This window comes from Desmodus rotundus, chromosome 5, assembly GCF_022682495.2.
Source record: "Desmodus rotundus isolate HL8 chromosome 5, HLdesRot8A.1, whole genome shotgun sequence".
Taxonomy (NCBI): Eukaryota; Metazoa; Chordata; class Mammalia; order Chiroptera; family Phyllostomidae; genus Desmodus; species Desmodus rotundus.
This window is the reverse complement of record NC_071391.1, coordinates 91,621,676-91,644,111: the sequence shown is the minus strand read 5'-3', so window position 1 is coordinate 91,644,111 and position 22,436 is coordinate 91,621,676.

Sequence of the window (22,436 nt, the reverse complement as noted above, 5' to 3'; positions counted from 1 at the left end):
TCTGATCTTCGTATATGCTGGAATACTGTTGGCTGTTCGCTCTGCTCCTCAGATCAGCTAGGTATTTCCCTGGCGTTGAGGGGAAGTGGACTCCGCTCCCACCTATGTTGCCGCCATCTCTCCTGGCTTAAGCATGCATGATCTTTTTAATGTATTTCTGGATGGGGTTTGCCAATATTTTGTCAAGGAATTTATTATCTATGTTCATCAGCGACATTGGCCTGTAGTTTTCTTTCTTTCTTTGTTGTGTCTTTATCTGCTTTGGGGATTAGGATTATGCTGGCCTCATAAAAAGAGTTTAGGAGTCTTCCATCTTCTCGGATTTATTAGAATAGTTTGCGTAGGACAGCGGTTAGCTCTTCCTTAAATGCTTTGCAAAATTCCCCTGTGAAACCATCCAGTCCAGGACTTTTGTGTTTAGGGAGTTTTTGATTACTGTTTCTATTTCATCTACTGTTATTGGTCTGTTCAGGCTTTCTGCTCCTTCTTCACTGAGTTTTGGAAAATTCTATTTTTCTAGAAATTTGTCCATTTCACCTACATTTTCAAGTTTCTTGGAATATAGTTCTTCGTACTAATTTCTTACAATCCTTTATATTTCTGTGGTATGAGTTGTAATCTCCCCTCTTTCATTTCATTTCTGATTGTGTTTATTTGGGCCCTTTTCCTTTTTTATTGATGAGTCTGCTTAAAGTCTTGTTGATTTTATCTTTTCAAAGACCAACTCCTCGATTCATTGATCATTAAGATTGTGCTTTTAGTCTCTATGTCATTTAATTCTGATCTGATCTTAGTTATTTCCTTCCTTCTACTTGCTCTGGACCCACACATATGCTGCCTACAAGAGACCCATCTGAGAGCAAACACCTACACAGACTGAAAGTGAAGGGCTAAAAAAAAATATTCCAAGCAGATGGACAAGAATAAAGAAGCCAGGGTAGCAATATTCATATCAGACAAAATAGACTTCAAAAAAGGAGACATAAAAAGATACCTAGAAGGCCACTTCATAATACTTAAGGGAACAATCCATCAAGAAGACATAAACATTGTAAATATATTTGCACCCACATGGAACACACAAATAAATAAGGAAAATCTAGCAGGACTTCTAGAAAGATGTTGACAGGAACACAATTTTAGTAGGGAATTTTAATACTCTGCTGTCAAAAATGGATAGATTTTCCAAACAAAACATCAACAAAGACATTGAGGCATTGAACAATTTCCTCGATCAAATTGGCTTAACTGATATATATAGAAACTTTCATCCCAAAGAAGAAAAATACACATTCTTTTCAAATGCATATGGAACATTTTCAAAGATAGACCACATGATAGGGCACAAAACAAGCCTCAACAAATTCAAGAAAATTGAAATCATATCAAGCACTTTCTCTGACCACAAGGGACTGAAACTAAAAACAAACCTCAAGGAAAAGTCTCAAAAACACTCAAACTCATGGAGATTGAATAGCATGCTATTAAGAATGAGATCAACGAAGAAATCAAAAAATTTCTGGAAACAAACAAAAATGAACTCACAACAATCCAAAACTTATGGAACACAGCGAAGGCAGTCCTGAAAGGGAGGTTCATAAAGATACAGGCCTACCTAAAAAACATAAAAACATTTCCAAAAAACAACTTAACCCTACACCTACAAGAACTGGAGGAACAACAACAAAGACTGCCTTCTTAAGTATTTGTTAAGACTCTTTCTTCTATGGTTCACTTCTACCTCTGTGACTTTCTAAATAAAATTTCTCTCTCTCTTTTTTTTTTTCACTTGGATTTCACATTTATAAAATCCAGATATGAAGAGGTAAACTGATGATACAATAAATTTAAAAAGAATGAGTTGCAATTATTCACTTAATGAAAGGGTTGACCACAAGCTCTTATTTCACTAAGGTTAAGGTTGTTTTTCTCTTTTTTTCTCTTTTTTATAAATTTTAATTTTTTATTGTTATTCAATTACACTTGTGTGGCTTTTCTCCCCATCCCTCCACCCAACCCAGGGGAATTCCCTCCCTCCCCCAACTCCACCATCCCCCTTGATTTTGTCCATGTTTCCCTTTTTTTTTTTTCACGTTTTTAATTTTTTTAAATTTTTCATTGTTATTCAGTTACAGTTGTGTGCCTTTTCTCCCCATCCCTCCACCCCAACCCAGGGGAATCCCCTCCCTCCCCCAACTCCACCATCCCCCTTCATTTTGTCCATGTGTCCTTTATAGTAGTTCCTGTAATCCCTGTCCTCACTGTCCCCTCCCCACTCCCCCCTGTCCATTGTTAGATTGTTTTTAACTTCAATGTCTATGGTTATGTTTTGTTTCCTTTTTTTTTTTTTCTATTTATTATGTTCCAGTTAAAGGTGAGATCACATGGTATTAGTCCCTCACCGTGTGGCTTATTTCACTTAACATAATGCTCTCCAGTTCCACCCAAGCTGTTGCAAAGGGTATAAGCTCCTTCTTTCTCTCTGCTCCGTAGAATTCCATTGTGTAAATATACCATGGTTTTTGGATCCACTTGTTTGCTGATGGGCACTTAGGTTGCTTCCAGTACTTGGCTACTGTAAATTGTGCTGCTATGACATTGGGGTGCACAGGTTCTTCTGGATTGGTGTTTCAGGGTTCTAAGGGTATAATCCCAGTAGCGGAATTGCTGAGTCAAAGGGCAGTTCCATTTTTAGTTTTCTGAGGAAATTCCATACTGTTTTCCACAGTGGCCTCACCAGTCAGCATTCCACCAACAGTGCACTAGGGTTCCCTTTTCTCCGCATCCTCTCCAACATTTGTTTGTGGATTTGTTTATGTTGGCCACTCTGACTGGGGTGAGATGGTACCTCATTGTGGTTTTAATTTGCATCTCTCTGATGCCTAGTGATTCTGAGCATCTTTTCATATGTCTCTGAGCCCTCTGTATGTCTTCCTTGGAGAAGTGTCTGTTCAAGTCCTTTGCCCATTTTTAAACTGGATTGTTTGTCTTCCTGGAGTGGAGGCGTGTGAGTTCTTTATATATCTTGGAGATGAGGCCATTGTCTGAGGTATTATGAGCAAATATGTTTTCCCATACTCTTGGTTCTCTTTGTAATTTGGTGTTGTTTTCTTTAGCCATGCAGAAGCTTTTTATTTTGATGAGGTCCCATTTGTTTATTCTTCCCTTTAAGTCCCTTGCTTTAGGGGATGTGTCTGTGAGGATGTTGCTGCCTGGAATGTCTGAGATTTTCCTGCCAATGTGTTCCTCTAGGACTTTAATGGTGTTCTGACTTATATTTAAGTCTTTTATCCATCTTGAGTTTATTTTCGTGTATGGCGTAAGTTGGTGATCGAGTTTCAGTTTTTTCCACGTAGCTGTCCAGATCTCCCAACACCATCTGTTGAAGAGGCTGCTTTTGCTCCATTTTATGCTCCTGCCTGCTTTCTCAAGTATTAATTGACCGTAAAGGCTTGAGTTAATTTCTGGGCTCTCTGTTCTGTTCCATTGGTCTATGTGCCTGTTTTTATGCAAGAATGAGGCTGTTTTGATTACAGTGGCCTTGTAATACAGTTTGATATCAGGTATTGTGATCCCTCCTGCTTTGTTCTTCTTTCTCAAAATTGCTGCAGCTATTCGAGGTCGTTTATTGTTCCTTATAAATTTCTGAAATGTTTGTTCTATATCTGTGAAATATGTCATGGGGACCTTAATAGGGATTGCATTGAATCTATAAATTGCTTTGGGTAGTATGGCCATTTTGATGATGTTAATTCTTCCAATCCATGAGCATGGTCCATGCTTCCATTTGTCTGTGTCTTCCTTAATTTCTTTCTTTAGTGTTGTTTAGTTTTCTGAGTACAGGTCTTTTACCTCCTTGGTTAGGTTGATTCCTAGGTACTTGATTTTTCTTGTTGCTCTATCAAATGAGATTTTTTTTCCTGATTTCTGTTTCTGCAGTTTTGTTCTTGGTATACAGGAATGCCTTTGATTTCTGAGTATTGACTTTGTATCCAGCAGTTTTGCCAAATTCATTTATTAGGTCGAGTAGTTTTTTGGTGGAGTCTATAGGAGTTTCCATGTACACTATCATGTCGTCTGCAAACAGTGACAGTTTCATTTCCTCCTTTCCAATTTGGATGCCCTTTATTGCTTTTTCTTGTCTGATTGCTGTGCCTAGGACTTCCAATACTATGTTGAATAGGAGTGGTGAGAGAGGGCATCCTTGTCTTGTTCCTGATCTTAGTGGGAAAGCTCTAAGTTTTTGTACATTGAGTATGATGTTGGCTCTAGGTCTCTCATATATGGCCTTTATTATGTTGAGGAATGCTCCCTCAATTCTCACTCTTCTGAGTGTTTTTATCAGGAATGGGTGCTTTATCTTGTCAAATGCTTTTTCTGCCTCTATTGATATGATCATGTGATTTTTGTCTTTGCTGTTGTTGATGTGATGTATTATGTTTATTGATTTGCGAATATTGTACCATCCTTGCATCCCTGGGATGAATCCCACTTGGTCATGGTGTATGATCTTTTTAATGTATTGCTGGATGCGGTTTGCCAATATTTTCTTGAGAATTCCAGTGTCTATGTTCATCAGCGATATTGGCCTGAAGTTTTCTTTCTTCGTTGTGTCTTTATCTGGTTTTGGGATTGGGATGATCTGGCTTCTTAAAAAGAGTTTGGGAGTCTTCCATCAGTTTGGATATTTTCCAATACTCTCTGGAGGATAAGTGTTAGCTCTTCCTTAAAGGCTTTGTAGAATTCTCCTGTGAAACCATCTGCTCCAGGGCTTTTGTGTGTTGGGAGTTTTTTGATTACTGTTTCAATTTTTTATGCTGTTATTGGTCTGTTCAGGTTTTCTGGCTCTTCTTCATTCAGTTTTGGAAGATTCTATTTTTCTAGAAATGTGTCCATTTCACCTAGGTTTTCAAATTTCTTGGCATACAGTTCTTCCTAGTAATTTCTTACAAACCTCTGTATTTTGGTGGTACCATCTGTAATCTCTCCTCTTTCATTTCTAATTCTGTTCATTTGGATCCTCTCTCTTTTTTTCTTGATGAGCCTAGTTAAAGGCTTGTCGATTTTGTTTATCTTTTCAAACAACCAGCTCCTGGATTCATTGATCCTTAGAATTGTGCTTTTAGTCTCTATGTCATTTAACTCTGCTCTGATCTTGGTTATTTCCTTCCTTCTCCTTGCTCTGGCTGTCTTTTTTGTTGTTCCTTGAGTTCTTCTATGCATAGGGTTAGGTTGTTTGTTTGAAATGTCTCTATCTTTTTAAGGTAGGCTTGTATTGCTATGAAGTTCCCTCTCAGGAGTGCCTTTGCTGTGTCCCAAGTTTTTCGATTGTTGTGAGTTCATTTTCATTTGTTTCCAGAAAGTTTTTGATTTCTTCCCTACTCTCGTTCTTGACCCATTCATTGTTTAATAGCAAGCTATTCAGTCTCCATGATTTTGAGTATTTTGCGTTTTTTCCTTTGCGGTTGGTTTCTAGTTTCAGTCCCTTGTGGTTAGAGAAGATGCTTGGTATGATTTCCAATTTTTTGAATTTGTTGAGGCTTGCTTTGTGTCCTATTATGTGGTCTATCTTTGAAAATGTTCCATGTACACTTGAAAAGAATGTCTATTTTGCTTCTTTGCGATGAAAAGCTCTGTATATATCAGCTAAGTGCATTTCATCTCGTGTATTGTTAAGTGACACAATATCCTTCTTGATATTTTGTTTGGAAGATCTGTCCATCTTTGACAGTGGGGTATTCAAGTCCCCTACTATAATTGTGTTGGTGTCAATATCTTTCTTGAAGACCTCTAAGATTTTCTTTATGTATTTGGGTGCTCCTATGTTGGTTGTGCATATATTTACAATGTTTATGTCTTCTTGGTGGATTCTTCCTTTGAGTATTATGAAGTGACCTTCTGGGTCTCTCTTTATGGCCCTTCTTTTCAAGTCTATTTTGTCTGATATGAGTATTGCTACCCCTGCCTTTTTTTCCCTGTCCATTTGCCTGGAAAATTTGTTTCCAGCCCTTCACTTTCAGTCTGTGTAAGTCTTTTGTCCTGAGGTGGGTCTCCTGTAGGCAGCATATGTGTGGGTCATGTTTTCTTATCCATTCAGGTATTCTATTTTTTTTAATTTTAATTTTTTATTTTTATTCAATTTCAGTTCTGTGCCTTTTCTCCCCGTCCCTTCACCCCACCCTAGCCAAACCCCCCTCCCTACCCACCTCCCCCCTCCCCCTTCATTTTTTCCATGTGTCCTTTATAGTAGTTCCTGTAATCCCCTCTCCTCACTGTTCCTTCCCCACTCCGCCCTGACCATTGTTAGATTGTTCTTAACTTCAATGTCTCTGGTTATATTTTGTTTCCTTTTTTTCCTATTTATTATGTTCCAGTTAAAGGTGAGTTCATATGTTATTTGTCCCTCACTGTCTGACTTATTTCACTTAACATAATGCTCTCCAGTTCCATCCATTCTGTTGCAAAGGGTATAAGCTCCTTCTTTTTCTCTGCTGCGTAGAATTCCATTGTGTAAATACACCATAGTTTTTGGATCCACTCATTTGCTGATGGGCACTTAGGTTGCTTCCAGTACTGAGAACCCTGAAATACCAATCCAAAAGAACCTGTGCACCCCAATATTCATAGCAGCACAATTTACAATATTCCATGTCTTTTGATTGGAGCATTTAATCCATTTACCTTTAAGGTTATTATCAATAGGTAGTTATTCATTGCTATATGTTCCTACCTGTGTTCCTCTCTCTTTATCTTTTCCTTCCTTTCCTTAAAGAAGTCCCTTTAGCATCTCTTGCAGAGCTGGTTTGGTGGAAGTGTATTCTTTTAGAGTTCTTTTGTCTGGGAAACTCTTTATTTGGCCTTCTGTCTTGATTGAGAGCCTTGGTAGTTAAAGTAGTCTTGTTTGCAGGCCTCTGGTTCTCATTCCTTGGAATATATTTTGCCATTCCCTTCTGTCTTGGAGTGTTTCCATTGAGAAGTCAGTTGCTAACCTTACTGGGGCTGCCTTGTATGTAATTTCCTGTTTCTCCCTTGCTGCCTTTAAGATCCTTTCTATGTCTTGGAATTTTGCCATTTTAATTATGATGTGTCTTGTAGTGGGCCTCTTTGGATTCCTCTTGTTTGGGACTCTCTGTGTTTCCTGGATTTTTGTGAATTTTTCTCTCATCATATTAGGGTCATTTTCCATCATTATTTTTCAAACAGGTTTTCTATCCCTTGCTCTTCTTCTTCTCCTTCTGGTATTCCTATTATACGGATATTGTTACGTTTCATGTTGTCCTGCATTTCCCTTATTGCCTCTTCATTCTTTCTGAGCCTCTTTTCCTTTTCTTGCTCCTTCTGGGTGTTTTTTTCTACTTTATCCTCCAGCTCGCTGATCCTATCCTCTGCTTCATCAAGTCTGCTTTTCATTCCTTCAACTGTGTTCTTCAATTCAGAAATTGTATTCTTCATTTCCTCTTGGCTCTTGTTGATAGTTTCTATTTCCTTTTTCATGTTGATATAGTTTGCAATGAGTTCATTGTAGTTTCCCTGTAGTTTCTGGTAGTTCTCTTTGAGCTCAGAGAGCCCAGTGAGCTTCCTGATGACCATTGCTTTGAACTCAGTATCTGATAGTTAACTTGCCTCTATTTCAGTTAGCATTCTTTCTGAGGCTTCCTCCTTTCCTTTCATTTGGGGATTGTTTCTTTGTCTTCCTATTGTTTGTGAGACTCTTTCTGTTAGCCTCTGCTTCTTAAATTGATCTGTTCTGACTCCCTGGGTTTATGGTATGAATTTCTATGGTATAATGCCAATGAGATTCAGTGGTGCCATCTCCTTAATCTCCCGTGCTCACTGGTCTTGAGCTGACTTTTATGGGTGTAACACGGTCTAACTCTGATGTTTCCAGTGCTCCAGGTTTTATTGTGTCACCTGTGAGGAAAAGAAAAAGAAGGAAAAAGACAGGGGGAGAAGGGTAGGAGGGGAAGAGGGAATAGAAAAGGAATGGAAGGAAGGAAGGAAGGAAGGAAGGAAGGAAGGAAGGAAGGAAGGAAGTAATTAAAAAAGATTGGAGTAAAGATAAGATGGAATTTTAACAAAAATTAAAATAAAAAAATCAGTAAAAGAAGTCAGGAAGAAGGAATAAAAAAGGTAAAGGATGGAAGGAAGAAGGAATAAAAAAGGAAGGAAGGACTGAAAGAAAGAAGGAATTTAGGGGGAAACAAAGAAAAAAGAAAAAAAAAGTCTTCTGCTGGCTTTAAATTGGTCAGGTTAGTTCTGCTGTTCTTCCTGTCTGTGAAATGGGAGGGGGTGTTTGGAAGGATTGGTTTCACTTTTCTCCCTTCCTGAGCCACACTCTTCGCTGTTGTTCAGCCTGCAGTCCAGTTCCTCAGGGTCCTTCTGCTCCCCACTAGGCCTTTAGTTCACCAGTTGCGCCGTCCTTGAGTTGCACCAATTAGGGGTGACTCACACTCCCCCTTCTTGCTCTTTGCTTTCTTAGATGCTAGGGGCCCTTGGTGCTGCTATGGGGTAGTTCAGCCCCCTACTGGGTGGAGTCTTTCCGGGGAATGCAGTCTCCCCTAGCCCTGCAGCTCCCCTCTGGTCGGCGTTCTGCCTTCCTGCTAGAGAGCCAGTAGACCCTGTAGGGCTCTTTGTGCAGGGGCTAGATAGGAGTTGTTCAGAACTGGTGCTTTTAGGTGTGGTCACTCTCTGGCAGCCAGGCCGTTGATCCCATTGTGCGGGCTATCCCTGGCTTTGGGCCTGGGGTGCACAGCCGATCTGCGGCTGTGGGCCTGTGCACGGGGCAGCCAGCCACTGATCCGTATGTGCACCCACCCTAGGTTTCAGGCGTGGGCACCCAGTCCGCTAATCTGGGTGCGCGCCAGGTGGGCTTCAGGTGAGTGCTGGGGCTCTTTATCCCATGTTCACAGTCCAGCGGCTGAGGGGTGTGGGGCGCCAGAGGCCGCGGCTGCTGAGGAGAGTTCTCTAATTAGCCACTGAGTGCCTCCATTTTCTCTTTTTATTTTTGAGAAATTCTTCCTATTCAAGCGCCCCTAGTCCAAACAAGCACCTGGACTCTGACACAGCCCAGTCTGGCTCTCTCTCATGAATCCTGCAGCAGACTCTGCACCCGGGCTGGGGCTTTAGCTGCCCTGGTCCCCACGCAGGTCCCAGGGACCTTATTGTCCTTAAGCACTCTTCCCACTGTCAGATCTTTCAATGTCCTCTATCTTTGGTCTCTGATCTTCGTATATGCTCAAATACCGTTGGCTGTTTGCTTCGTTCCTCAGATCAGCTAGGTGTTTCACTGGTGGGGAGGGGAAGTGGACTCCACTCCTAACTATCTCGCTGCCATCTTCCAAATCAGGAAGGAAATTCTTATTGAATAAAAAACGTAGCCATCTGAAGATATCAATTTAATTTATTCCCATTGTTCTTTTTTAAACTAGTGAGCTTTGCATTATGGTTCCTGTCTCATGGCTAAAAAGATCTCTGTGTTTGTCTGTCTGTATGATTACCTGTGTTGTGTGACATTTTACACCTCAGCATGCTTTTGTTACCAAAGAAAGGCTGGGACCAAGACTTGTCTGCTCCAGCATGGTGAGGGAATGGCTTCTTCTGGTGTTGAACTGAAAGTCCCCCCAAATGGAGAAACCCCCCATAGCTATCACCTGAGGGATGAGGGAAGTGAAGCAGGGCCATTGAGAGCTACTTTGCGTGTTGGAAGAACTTGGCCAGTGTTTTAATAACATTATAAAGTTGTGCCTGCCTCAGAGCCAGGGTGTTGGGTATGACTCTAATTCATGACGTGATGTAGCCAGACGGGCTTCCTGCACCTGTGAGAGCAGCTTGGAAGCAGCTTCTGCAACTCGGAGCCACACTTGCCCTGACTAACAATGGCAGCCAAGAAAGGCAGAAGAAACCGGACTACTTGCAGGTATAACCCAGTGTGGGAGGAGTCAGAAATGCAGTTACAGAGGAAGATCTGCACCAGGATTTAAACCCAAGCATGGCAGCCATGATGGGGCTTAACCATGTGGTTTTGGGAGTGAAGGGGGGGATCTCTTGACCACAGGGCTTAGAAAGCAGGAAAGCAAGATGTAGCAGCCATTGGGAGCTCTTTCTCCTGGCCAGGTGGTTTGAAAGGATGCAGAAGGATTCCCCAGCCCACCATGAGGATGCGGTTTCAGATTAAGAATGAGAGCCTAGCTGAGCTATGGACTTCTTTTTTCTTTTCCTGAAATACAGTAACCCTGACTGGCCTAGTTTGGCAAGGGGAGGCAGGACTGTGTGTATGTTTGTGGGTATTTTAAATGGAGTTTGGGATTTAATGGTGACATTCAGCCATTAATCTGAACCTATATAACTTTTAAATAAATAGTTCCTTTCCTTTTTACCAAACTCTGACATTGAAAGCCACAATTCCTACTGGCACTGGGCAAAGAAGAACCACAGAACAAAAAACCCCAGGGCAGCGGAGGAAAGATGGCAGCGAGAAGGTGGGAGAAGAGTCCACTTCCCCCTGCACATAGGTGAAACGCCTAGCCGAACGGCCAACAGCACCCCAGTGTTTATGAAGATAGGAAACCAAAAAGTATAGAGGACACTGAAAAAACAGACGGTAAGGGGACTCCTTCAGGACAAAAAGGTCCCTGGGACCAGCACGGGGAACAGGGCAACTGCAGCCCCAGGCCTGTGCCCGCAGAGCCTGTGGCAGGACTCCCGGGAGAGAGCCGGGTTAATGGCTCCCTCCCCTGCCAAACAAGGCTTGAGCAGCACTGAGAGACACCTGGTTGCTTGAAGTTGAAAGGAGGGGAATAAGGATGAAGTGTGGTAAACACACAGAGACCGTGGGGAGAGTTGAGAATTCGGCCGTGTGGAGCCCTGACCCAGACAGTCCCCGGTCTAGCCTGAGAGGTGGTCTGTGTGAGAGGACAGGCCCTTCCTTGTATGGAGCAGCAGGATTTGAGCAGGAGGATTTTCCCAAAAAGAAAAAGACCCTCGGAGGAACTTTGAGGAATTCTGCAGCAGCAGCTCCAGTCTCCTCTCCACCTGGCTGCCCAGCACTCCTGCGGGGGTGTGGGGGATATTGAGCCCAAATCCTAAGCACCGAGGGGAGAGTGCACATCCAAGACCACAGGCACTGAACTGTGAGAGTGCAACTCAGAGAGACGTCAGACCACAGGCACGGGGAGAGTGCAAATCAAGGAAGGCCCCATTTGAGCACACACCCATATCTCAGAGGAGGGTGAGTGCCTGAACCTGTGGGTCCAGGGTCCACTGGAGACCTGGGCCAGAGGCTGCCCAAGTGCTGGTTGGGATGGAGAAGAGCTGGGCTAGGCTGCCTGAGTTGGATGCAACCAAAAAATACCAGCAAAACTGGCTTGGCCAGCAGGCTTGTTTTTTGTTGTTGTTCTTATTGTTATTTTAAGTAATTCTTTATTCTTATTTTATTATTTTTTTCTTTCTTTTAACACCTTGTTCCTTGCTTTCCTTCTCTTTTGTTCTACTCCACCGTTCTCTTCCTTTATATCTCTTTTTCCTTCCGCCTTTTTTTAAAATTCCCACGAGTGACACAATAAAACCTGGAACTGTGAAAAGACCACAGTTGGACCCAAACAGGGGGCATCCAAACAGCTGAGAGTGAAACAAATTTCACTTTGCTACTCCAGAGAACTTGCAAGTTATTGTATATTTGTATTATTATTGTTTTTTCATTATTCTTACATCACTCATTTAAATAGTGTTTTTGTATCTCTCTTCTATATGTTTAGTCTTCTTCCCTTGACTGGTGAATTTACATTGTTTGACTGGTTTCCCCTTGTTCTCTCTTTCACACTGTATTGTTAATTAACTGTCTTTCACTTCACTTGTGTTCCATTAGCACATTACTCTAGGACCTATATACTCCCTATTCTAGTTATCCAGATCACATAGATTCTGTCATATGATTGTTGCTCCATTACCATTGTAAATAATAGCTGTTCCATACATCTGTAAATACTACACAGAGCCCCTCTCAGATCTCAACCCACTTCACTGTTTCCTGAACGTTATTACCAGTGTGGTTAAATCTATTTTCTCACACATTACACCTATTTTCTACCCTTTAATCTCACTTTACCTCATAATCTGACCTCCCACAAGCTCAAAGCTTTCTAGATTCAATTTACAATCCTTTCCCTCACAACAAGAGGCTTATCTTCTTTCCACCATTTCTAAAAAGTGGCTAGGTGGGTGAAATACACAGTTAACACTATATATATCCAAAGGATCTCCTATCTCTTCTCTAAGGGCTGGTAATTTATATCATACAATACACTCCTGCTGTCTTAAACCATTTCACCTTCACCCTACAACCTACCATAAAAAAGAGTAGGTAAAAGCTGTGAACACCAGGATATCTCCTGCAAGAGGAAACCCACCAACAAAGGAAACACCAACAGCTAAGAACAGAAGAAGGTGAAGGAGGCAGGGGAAGTGACACTAACTGACCTATCTGGAAATAAACTAAATGGCGGAGAAATTACTAAGAACAAACAACTGAACAAGAGCAAGAGAAAGGCCTCAAAACCTTGTACATGTGGAAGAACCAGCTCCAACACAACCTGCCCACACCTGCACAACAGAAAACAAGAGGTGGGGGACAGGCTGACCCTCAGATAACCAGCTGGTGGGAAAGACCAACCAAAGAAAGACCCAACAAGAGCCAATAACCAAAGACATACACAGAGCCAACATAAACCACAACCCAAGATCAGTAAGCTCGGGAGATCAAGGAGACTGTACCACTGAGTCTCACAGGTATTCTACCACAAAAGTTTACACCAAAAACCCAGGGGGTCAGAACAGAGCAACTTAAGAAGCAGAGGCTAACAGGAAGAGTCTCACAAACAATGGGAAGACAAAGAAAAAAATCCCCAAATGAAAGGAAAGGGGGAAGTCTCAGAAACAATGCTAAATGAAAAAGAGGCAAGTCAACTATCAGATAATGAGTTCAAGGAATTGGTCATGAGGAAGCTTAATGAGCTCACACAGAATTACCAAAAGCCACAGGGAAACTAAAATGAACTCACTGAAAACTGTATCAACATGAAAAAGGAAATAGAAACTATAAACAAGGGCCAAGAGGAAATGAAGAATACAATTTCTGAACTGAAGAACACAGTAGAAGGAATCAAAAGCAGGCTCAATGAAGCAGAGGACGGGATCAGCAAATAGGAGGACAACCTAGAAAAAAAAACACCCAGAATGAGCAAGAAAAGGAAAAGAGGATCAGAAAGAATGAAGAGGGGTTAAGAAAATGCAGGACAACATGAAACGAAATAATATCTGTATGACAGGGATACAAGAAGGAGAAGAGGAAGAGCAAGAGATAGAAAACCTGTTTAAAAAAGTAATAATAGAAAACTTCATCAATTTGATACGAGAAAAAGTCACACAAATACAAGAAACACAGAGAGTCCCAATCAAGAGGAACCCAAAGATGCCCACAGCAACACACATTATAATTAAAATGGCAAAATTCCAAGACAAAGAAAGAATCTTAAAGGGAGCAAGGGAGAGACAGGAATAAACACACAAGGGAGCCCCAGTAAGGTTAGGAACTGACTTCTCAATGGAAACACTCCAAGGCAGAAGAGAATGGCAAAAAATATTCCAAGTAATGAGAACCAGAGGTCTGCAGCCAAGACTACTTTACCCAGCAAGTCTCTCAATCAAGACAGAAGGCCAAATAAGGAGTTTCCCAGACAAACAAGTACAAAGAATCAGCAATGAATAAGTACTTATCAATAATAACCTTCAATGTAAATGGATTAAATGCTCCAATCAAAAGACATAGAATAGCTGAATGGATAAGAAAGCATGACCTACACATATACTGCCTACAAGAGACCCACCTTAGGACAGAAGACCTAGACAGACTGAAAGTGAAGGGCTGGAAACAAATTTTCCAAGCAAATGGATAGGAAAAAAAAGCAGGGGTAGCAATACTCATATCATACAAAATAGAGTTCCAAAGAAGGGCCATAAAGAGAGACCCAGAAGGTCATTTGATAATACTCAAATGAAGAATCCACCAAGAAGACAAAAACATTGTAAATATATATGCTCCCAACATGGAGCAACCAAATGCATAAAGAAAATCTTGGAGGACTTCAAGAAAGATGTTGACAGCAATACAATTATAGTAGGGTATTTTAATATCCCACTGTCAAAGACAGGTCTTCTAAACAAAATATTAACAAACATATTGTGGCATTGAAAAATTCCCTAGATGAAATGGACTTAACAGATATATATAGAGCTATTCATCCTAAAGAAGCAAAATACACATTCTTTTCAAATGCACATGGAACATTTTCAAAGATAGATCACATATAGGAGACAGAAAAAGCCTCAATAGTTTCAAGATAATTGAAAACATATCAAGCATTTTGTCTGACCATAAGGGATTGAAACTAGAAACAAATCTAAAGGAAAAAAAACCCAAAACACTGAAAAACAGGGAGATTGAATAGCATGCTATTAAACAATGAATGGGTGAAGAATGAGATTAGGAAAGAAATCAAAAAGTTTCTGGAAACATATGAAATGAACTCACAACAATCGAAAACCTATGGCACACAGCAAAGGCAGTCCTGAGAAGGAAGTTCATAGCAATACAGGCTACCTTAAAAAGATAGAAACATTTCAAACAAACAACCTGACCCTACACCTACAAGAACTCGAGGAACAACAACAAAGACAACCCAGAGCAAGTACAAGGAAGGAAATAACCAAGACCAGAGCAGAATTAAATGACATAGAGACTAAAAGCACAATTGTAAGGATCAACGAATCCAGGAATTGGTTCTTTGAAAAGATAAACAAAATCGACCAGCCCTTAAGCAGGCTCATTAAGAAAAAAACAGACAGGACTCAAATAAACAGAATCAGAAACGAAAGAGGAGAGACTACGACTGATACAACCGAAATACAAAGGATTGTAAGAAATTACAATGAAGAACTGTATGCCAAAAATTTGAAAACCTATATGAACAAATTTCTAGAAAAATATAACCTTCCAAAACTCAATGAAAGAGAAGGAGAAAGCCTGGACAGACCAGTAATGCCTGACGAAATTGAAACAGTAATCAAAAAGCTTCTGATACACAAAAGCCCTGGACCACATGGTATCACAGGAGAATTCTACAGAGCATTTAAGGGGGAGCTAACCCCCATCCTCCACAGATGATTTCAAAATATTCAAGAAGATGGAAGACTCCCAAACTCGTTTTACAGAGCCAACATCATCCTAATCCCCAAACCAGCTAAAGACATAACAAAGAAAGAAAACTTCAGGCCAATATCACTGATGAACATAGACGCTAAAATTCTCAACAAAATATTGGCAAACTGCATCCAGTAATATATTAAAAAGATCATACACCATGACCAAGTGGGATTCATCCCAAGGATGCAAGGAGGGTACAATATTCGCAAATCAACAAACATAATACATCACATAAACAACAGCAAAGACAAAAATCACATGATCATATCAATAGATGCGGAAAAAGCATTTGATAAGTTACAGCACCATTTATGATAAAAACCCTCAACAAAGTGTGAATAGAGGGAGCATTCCTCAACATAATAAAGGCCATATATGAGAGACCTAGAGCCAACATCATACTCAATGGACAAAAACTTGAGCTTTCCCACTAAGATCAGGAACAAGACAAGAATGCCCTCTCTCACCACTCCTATTCAACATAGTACTGGAAGTCCTAGGCACAGCAATCAGACAAGAAAAAGCAATAAAAGACATCCAAATTGGAAAGGAGAAAAGAAACTATCACTGTTTGCAGATGACATGATAGTGTACATGGAAAATCCTGTAGACTCCACCATCAAACTACTCAACCCGATAAATGAGTTTGGCAAAACAGCTGGATACAAAGTCAATACTCAGAAATCAAAGGCATTCCTGTATACCAACAATGAAACTGCAGAAACAGAAATCAGGAAAAAAATCCCATTTGATAGAGCAACAAGAAAAATCAAGTACCTAGGAATCAACCTAACCAAGAAGGTAAAAGACCTGTACTCAGAAAAATGCACAACACTGAAGAAAGAAATTAAGGAAGACACAAACAAATGGAAGCATGGACCATGCTCATGGATTGGAAGAATTAACATCATCAAAATGGCCATACTACCCAAAGTGATTTATAGATTCAATGCAATCCCTATTAAAGTACCCATGACATATTTCACAGATATAGAACAAATATTTCAGAAATTTATATGTAACCATAAACGACCCGGAATAGCTGCAGCAATTTTGAGAAAAAAAGAACAAAGCAGGAGGGATCACAATACCTGATATCAAACTGTATTACAAGGCCACTGTAATCAAAACAGCCTAATTCTTGCATAAAAACAGGCACATAGACCAATGGAACAGAACAGAGAGCCCAGAAATAAACTGAAGCCTTTATGGTCAATTAATATTTGAGAAAGGAGGTAGGAGGATAAAATGGAGCAAAAACAGCCTCTTCAACAGATGGTGTTGGGAGATCTGGACAGCTACGTGCAAAAAAATGAAACTCGATCACGAACTTATGCCATACACAAAAATAAATTCAAGATGGATAAAAAACTTAAATATAAGTTGTAAGACCATGAAAATCTTAGAGGAAAACATTGGCAGGAAAATCTCAGACATTCCACGCAGCAACATCCTCAAAGACACGTCCCCTAAAGCAAGAGACATAAAGGAAAGAATAAACAAATGGGACCTCATCAAAATAAAAAGCTTCTGCAGGGCCAAAGAAAACAGCATTAAAATACAAAGGGAACCAACAGTATGGGAAAACATATTTGTTAATGATACCTCAGACAAGGGCCTGATCTCCAAAATATATAAAGAACTCACATGACTCCACTCCAGGAAGGCAAACAACCCAATTAAAAAATGGGCAAAGGACTTCAACAGACACTTCTCCAGGGAAGACATACAGAGGGCTGACCCAGAGACATATGAAAAGATGCTCAGCATCACTAGCCATCAGAGAGATGCAAATCAAAACCACAATGAGGTACCATCTCACACCAGTCAGAGTGGCCAACTTGAACAAATCAACAAACAAATGTTGGAGAGGATGCAGAGAAAATGGAACCTTAGTATATTGTTGGTGGGAATGCAGACTGGTGTGGCCACTGTGGAAAACACTATGGAATTTCCTCAGAAAACTAAAAATAGAACTGCCCTTTGACTCAGCAATTCCGCTGCTGGCATTATACCCTAAGAACCCTGAAACACCAATCCAAAAGAACCTATGCACCCCAATATTCATAGCAGCACAATTTACAATAGCCAAGTACTGGAAGCAACCTAAGTGTCCATCAGCAAACGAGTGGATCAAAAAACTATGGTACATTTACACAATGGAATTTTATGCAGCAGAGAGAAAGAAGGAGCTTATACCCTCTGCAATGGCATGGATGGAATGGCATGGAGCATTATGCTAAGTGAAGTAAGCCAGGCGGTGAGGGACAGACACCATATGATCTGAACTTTAACAAGAACATAACAAACAAAAGAAAAAAAGCAAACAAAATTTAGTCAGAGATATTGAAGTTAAGAACAATCTAATAATAGCCAGAGGGGTGGGGGGAAGGGATAGTGGGGAGAAGGGTTTTCAGGAACTACCATAAAGGATACATGGACAAAACCAAAGGGGAGGGTGGAAACAGGGGAGGGAGGTGGGTTTGGCTGGGGTGGGGTAGAGAGGTGGGGAGAAAATGCAGAGAAGTGTAATGGAATAATAATAAAATAATTTAAATATTGGAAAAAATTGTTGATTGTATATGTTGGGGTGACATTGGTTAATAAAATTATGTATGCTTCAGGTTATGATTATATAACACATCATCTGTATGTTGTATTGTGTGTTCACCACCCCAAGTCAAGTTTCTTTCTGTCACCATTTATTCTCCTAATATCTTTTTCTACCCACCTCCTACTAATCTGATCATTCTCCCTCCTTTGGAGGCAGCTACTGCATTTACAGTAAAACCCTTATGAGGTGATCAGACCCTGCCCACCTTGCTGCTCTCTGTGATCTCTTCACCATCCTCCAGCCCAGCTAGACTCTGCCCTCCTCACACACACAGAACTCACTCCCCAAGGCAGGTTCCTCTGCTTGGATCTGCTTACCCCCAGATATTCTCCTCACTAGTCTCAACCCAGATGCGCCCTTGTTAGGGGAGAACCCACCTCTCCTGTCCTTCCACCATAACAACGTGTTGTGTTCTACAGGGAACTCTGTCCATCTAAACTAGCCCATGGGTTCACCAGTGACTTAATCCTCTGCTCCCTGGCCATTGTTAAGTTCCATGAAGAGCAGTAGATTGTGTCTCCACATACCTAGAAAAGCCCTCCCCTGTCTCCTGCCTTCACATAAATTCTCACTCCTGCCTTCTGCAGGACATCTGTGCTCATCTCTCACCTGGGCCTGCACAGTGGACCCAATCTTGGGCTTCAGATCATCTAGTCCAGTCCCCTTTTCAAGACAGTTCCTCACAAAAGACCCACAATCTCACATCTTAGGGAATAATCATGATTCTTTTCAGTGATAGGCTCTTGAAGGCCATGCTGTCTACTGCTAGATTCACTTTCTACCAGTTGCCAATGAGTCATGGGGTTTGCAGCCCATCGGTTCAGCACCATGGAGGGTCTTAACATAAGGATGGAACCAACCTCAGAAAAACTGGGCCACAAGGCCAGGGGAGAACAAATTATCAGTCCACCTGGGATTAATTTGTTAACATCCATAAGCAGCCAAAGACCACCTCCCCTTTTCCTTCCCCTGGCTCCTGTCCTCCCTGGAGAGCCTTGGGAACCCATTGTATCATTCTCAGCAGCTGGGGAGGAGTGTCTGTCCACCCCCTATTGTTACATTCTCTTGAAAGAGGGTCTAGTGGGTCCCAGCATGCTGTCCCCTACTCCCTCCTTTTTCCCTTTTCCCCTTCCTATCCTCAGTCTTGTCAAGGTGATAATTTAGGAACCAGGAGTTTTCATACCCTCCCAGCAATTAGCATTTATCTCCAGCTTCTGTGGATGAACAATAGCTTATTTTTAAACTTAATAGTCAATACTCAGGGAGATAATACTTCCTGGGTCACTCTTGGGAGATGACTGGAGAGTTTGGTAGGAAAACAAGGCCAGGGCTGGCCTCCACCCACCCCTTCTGGACAGTTATTCCTGGGGTCTCAGTTTTATCCATCTGACCTCTTTACTTTGTCAGAAGGAAGGTATAAATTTCCCTGCTCTGTAAGTAGGACATCTGAGGATAATAGAAGTCAAGGGGTTCTGCAGTTTGCAGCCCTTCAGTTAGTTACCTCTCGAATTTCAAGGAACTCTGCCTTTTCATCTCACACTTTACTTGGTGCACCTTGTACAGAGTCTCCTCCCCATAACCTTCAGAGGCTGCAGAACTGAGCCTGACATTCCCACTCAGCCTTCTTCCTCAGGCCCACCTCCCATCCACAGAGAGAGCCCACCCGGCAACCTCCATGCACTGTGCAGCCTCCATGCCAGGTTAGGTAGTGTTTGGGGTAAACAGCAAGCCCTTCATTCCTGTTCAGCTGGAGACCTGTTATCCTGCTGTCACACACAGCACAGCCTAGGACAATAAGGTCCATTTAGCTTATGCAGAAAGAGGGGGAAAAGGGCCACTCTTGTGGAAGGTGGTTGTGGCCCATCCTCACTGTTGGGCTAGGGGAGAGAGGGTAGTGCACACTAACTGCAGTGAAATGCTTCCATCTGCTGGTCATGTCTCAAAACTGCAGGGGGCCCTGGGGCGGGTTCCCTGCTTTAGAAAAGGGATGAGAAAGTACCCAGCTGCCCCCACTGGGTCCCTCCTGTCCAAGTGCAGGAGGTCAAAAAATGGGAAAAAAAAAAGCTTGGTCCCAAGTTGAGATGTTGTCATTGTTGTTGTTGAGGATTTGACAACAGTAGTAATAATGTCATGTCTCAACTACTGAGTGCTTCCGGTGCCAGGTGCTTTGCACACACTGTTGTTTTTCCCAATAATCCTTTAAGATGTTGTTACCCTCTTACAGACTTGCCCAAGGTCACGCTGCTGGTGAATGGTACTGTCAGGGTTCTAAATCAGGCAGTCTGTCTCCAAACCCTGTACTCCAACTCAGAAGCTGACACATTGAAGTGTCACAGTTATCCCCTCACTGGGAATCTCCCTATTTTCCCTTTTGTTTATTTCACCCTCTCTTCCCACCACCTTTCCTCAAGTTAACTGCTTCCAGCCTCCAAGCCCTGTTCAAGTTCCTGCATCATTCTAAGGAAACAAGAGAGAGTAACTCCTGATATGGAACCCACCTTTCAGTGGGCCCTGAAGATCCAGGCCCAAAGCAGAGCCTTAGATAGGACCCATGCCCCTGAGAGTCATCAGGATCTGAAGGAGATGTGAGGCAGTTGGGCTAAGTAAGTGGAGCCTCGGGGATTTGGGAGTCCAATCCACCTGGCTCTCAACCCCATCCTTATCATGGAGCCCCAACCTGGGACCAAGCTCAATTTTCCAGTCCCTTCCAACAACCTTCACTGTAGTCTTGACCCCATGGACTATTAGAGCTGGGAAGGGGCCTCAGGAATGACCCAGTGAAAACACCTCATTTTGTAGATGGGGAAGGTCAGGCCCAGAGAGAAAAAGCAGCTTGCCCAGCTCTCACAGCCCAAAGTGACCGAGTCAGGAAGAGAACTCCCAACTACCTGGTCAGGGCTCTCTAATGAGTCTCAGCTCTGCCTCCCTCCTTCTCCAATCCAGACCTCAAGGGGTCTTTTCCAATCTGCCAATGGACTACCCACAGCACTCCTGGAATTGCCTAAAGCCCAGAGTTGGGTGAGGCCATGACACAGTTAAGCATGGACCAGAACTTTGTTGGGCCTGAGAAGAATGACAATGGAAATGGAGTCTACTTCTCTTCTTTCTCACCCATTCAGGGGAGAGATGCCTGACCACTCCCCTTCCCTGATGTTTTCACTCATGCTGAGGAGGGAGGCATTCTAAAAAGTGGGGATAAAGGATTCCCCTGATTGCTTTATAATTATAGCTCCAACATTAATAGAACTGGTAAGGGTTGATGGGGGGAAAGCAATGCTTGGGGAAGTCCCCACCCGGGCCCCAGCAGAGGGTCTAGGGCTGTTTTGTCTTCCTACCCTCCCAGCCTCCACACTGCAGATGACCACTCCTGGTGAAGCCCAGGCCAAAGACAGGCAGGGACCCAGTTGTCCTTGACTTTCAGCCAAACCTGTGTCCCTGTCCATCTCCCTCCTCTGGGCAGCCAGGGCCTCTTTCAGAGAATCTGGGCATCCCTGAGGCCAGCAGTATGGCTCTCCTCACCATTATGGACACAGTGATTGCAGGTCCTAATTAAAATCAGGAAGTTTACAGGGCACTGGGGGCCCACAGAAATGGGCCTGCTGGCGGCGGGAGCTGGCAGAGAATACTCCTCAGAGGGCATTGTTCATGGAGCCAGTACCTGGGGCAGGGGACTTCAGAGAGTACCAGCCAGCCCAGGGACATTGTGCTCCCAGCTCCCAAGGGAGGGCACTGAGGTGGCTAAGCCTCACTTGTGGTATCTCTTCTTCCAGACAGTGCCTGAAGGTCCTCCAAGGATGCACTAGATCCCTTCACCTTCCTCTCCTCTCTTACCATTCTTTCTTCTCTGTCTCCCTCTTCTTATCTATTTTTTCCTTCCTTTTTCTGATTCCAAGACTTCTTCTGGGAAGCCAGCAAGGCAGGGTGAGGAAGGGGGAAAGGTTGTTGCCCCTCCATGATAAACCAGCAGTGAGGTCATTTAGGTACTTTCACAAGGTAGGGGGGCTGCTCCCTGGTGTCATTTGGCCTCTGGTGAAAAGCAGAGCGAGGAAGGATATAAGAATGGAGGGGCCTGGCTACACCAGGGGAAAGAGTATGGTTTTCTTTTAACTTCTTTTCTCCCTGTTCAATAATACTTCCCCTTGTCTTGCTTGCCTCTCCCAGGAAGCCTTCTCAGACTGCTCCTCCAGGCTTCTCTGGGCTTCCAGGGACTGGGAGTTCTCATTTCTTTTCTCCATGCCCCAAATCCAGTATAGTTCTGCCCTCAGGATCCCAGTTTTCCTGCCTGCCCTCAGCTCAGGGACTCCTCCCCAGTACTGAGAAATCTCTCGGTCTGCAGTCCAGCCTGTGATTAGCCACTCTTGGACCTTGTTCTCTTCTGGAGGCTCCAGGGGAGCCTGGCAGGGGCTCGGAGCACTCAGCCCTCAGGGTAGTCAACATATCACAGGACCCCATGCCACTGTCCTCCCTTCTCCTCATTGTTAACTGAGGCCAGCCTCAGAAAGGTCTAGGCTCCTGCACTGCATCCCAGGGACTCAGATGGGGGTGGGAGGGGTAGAAGGGATACCC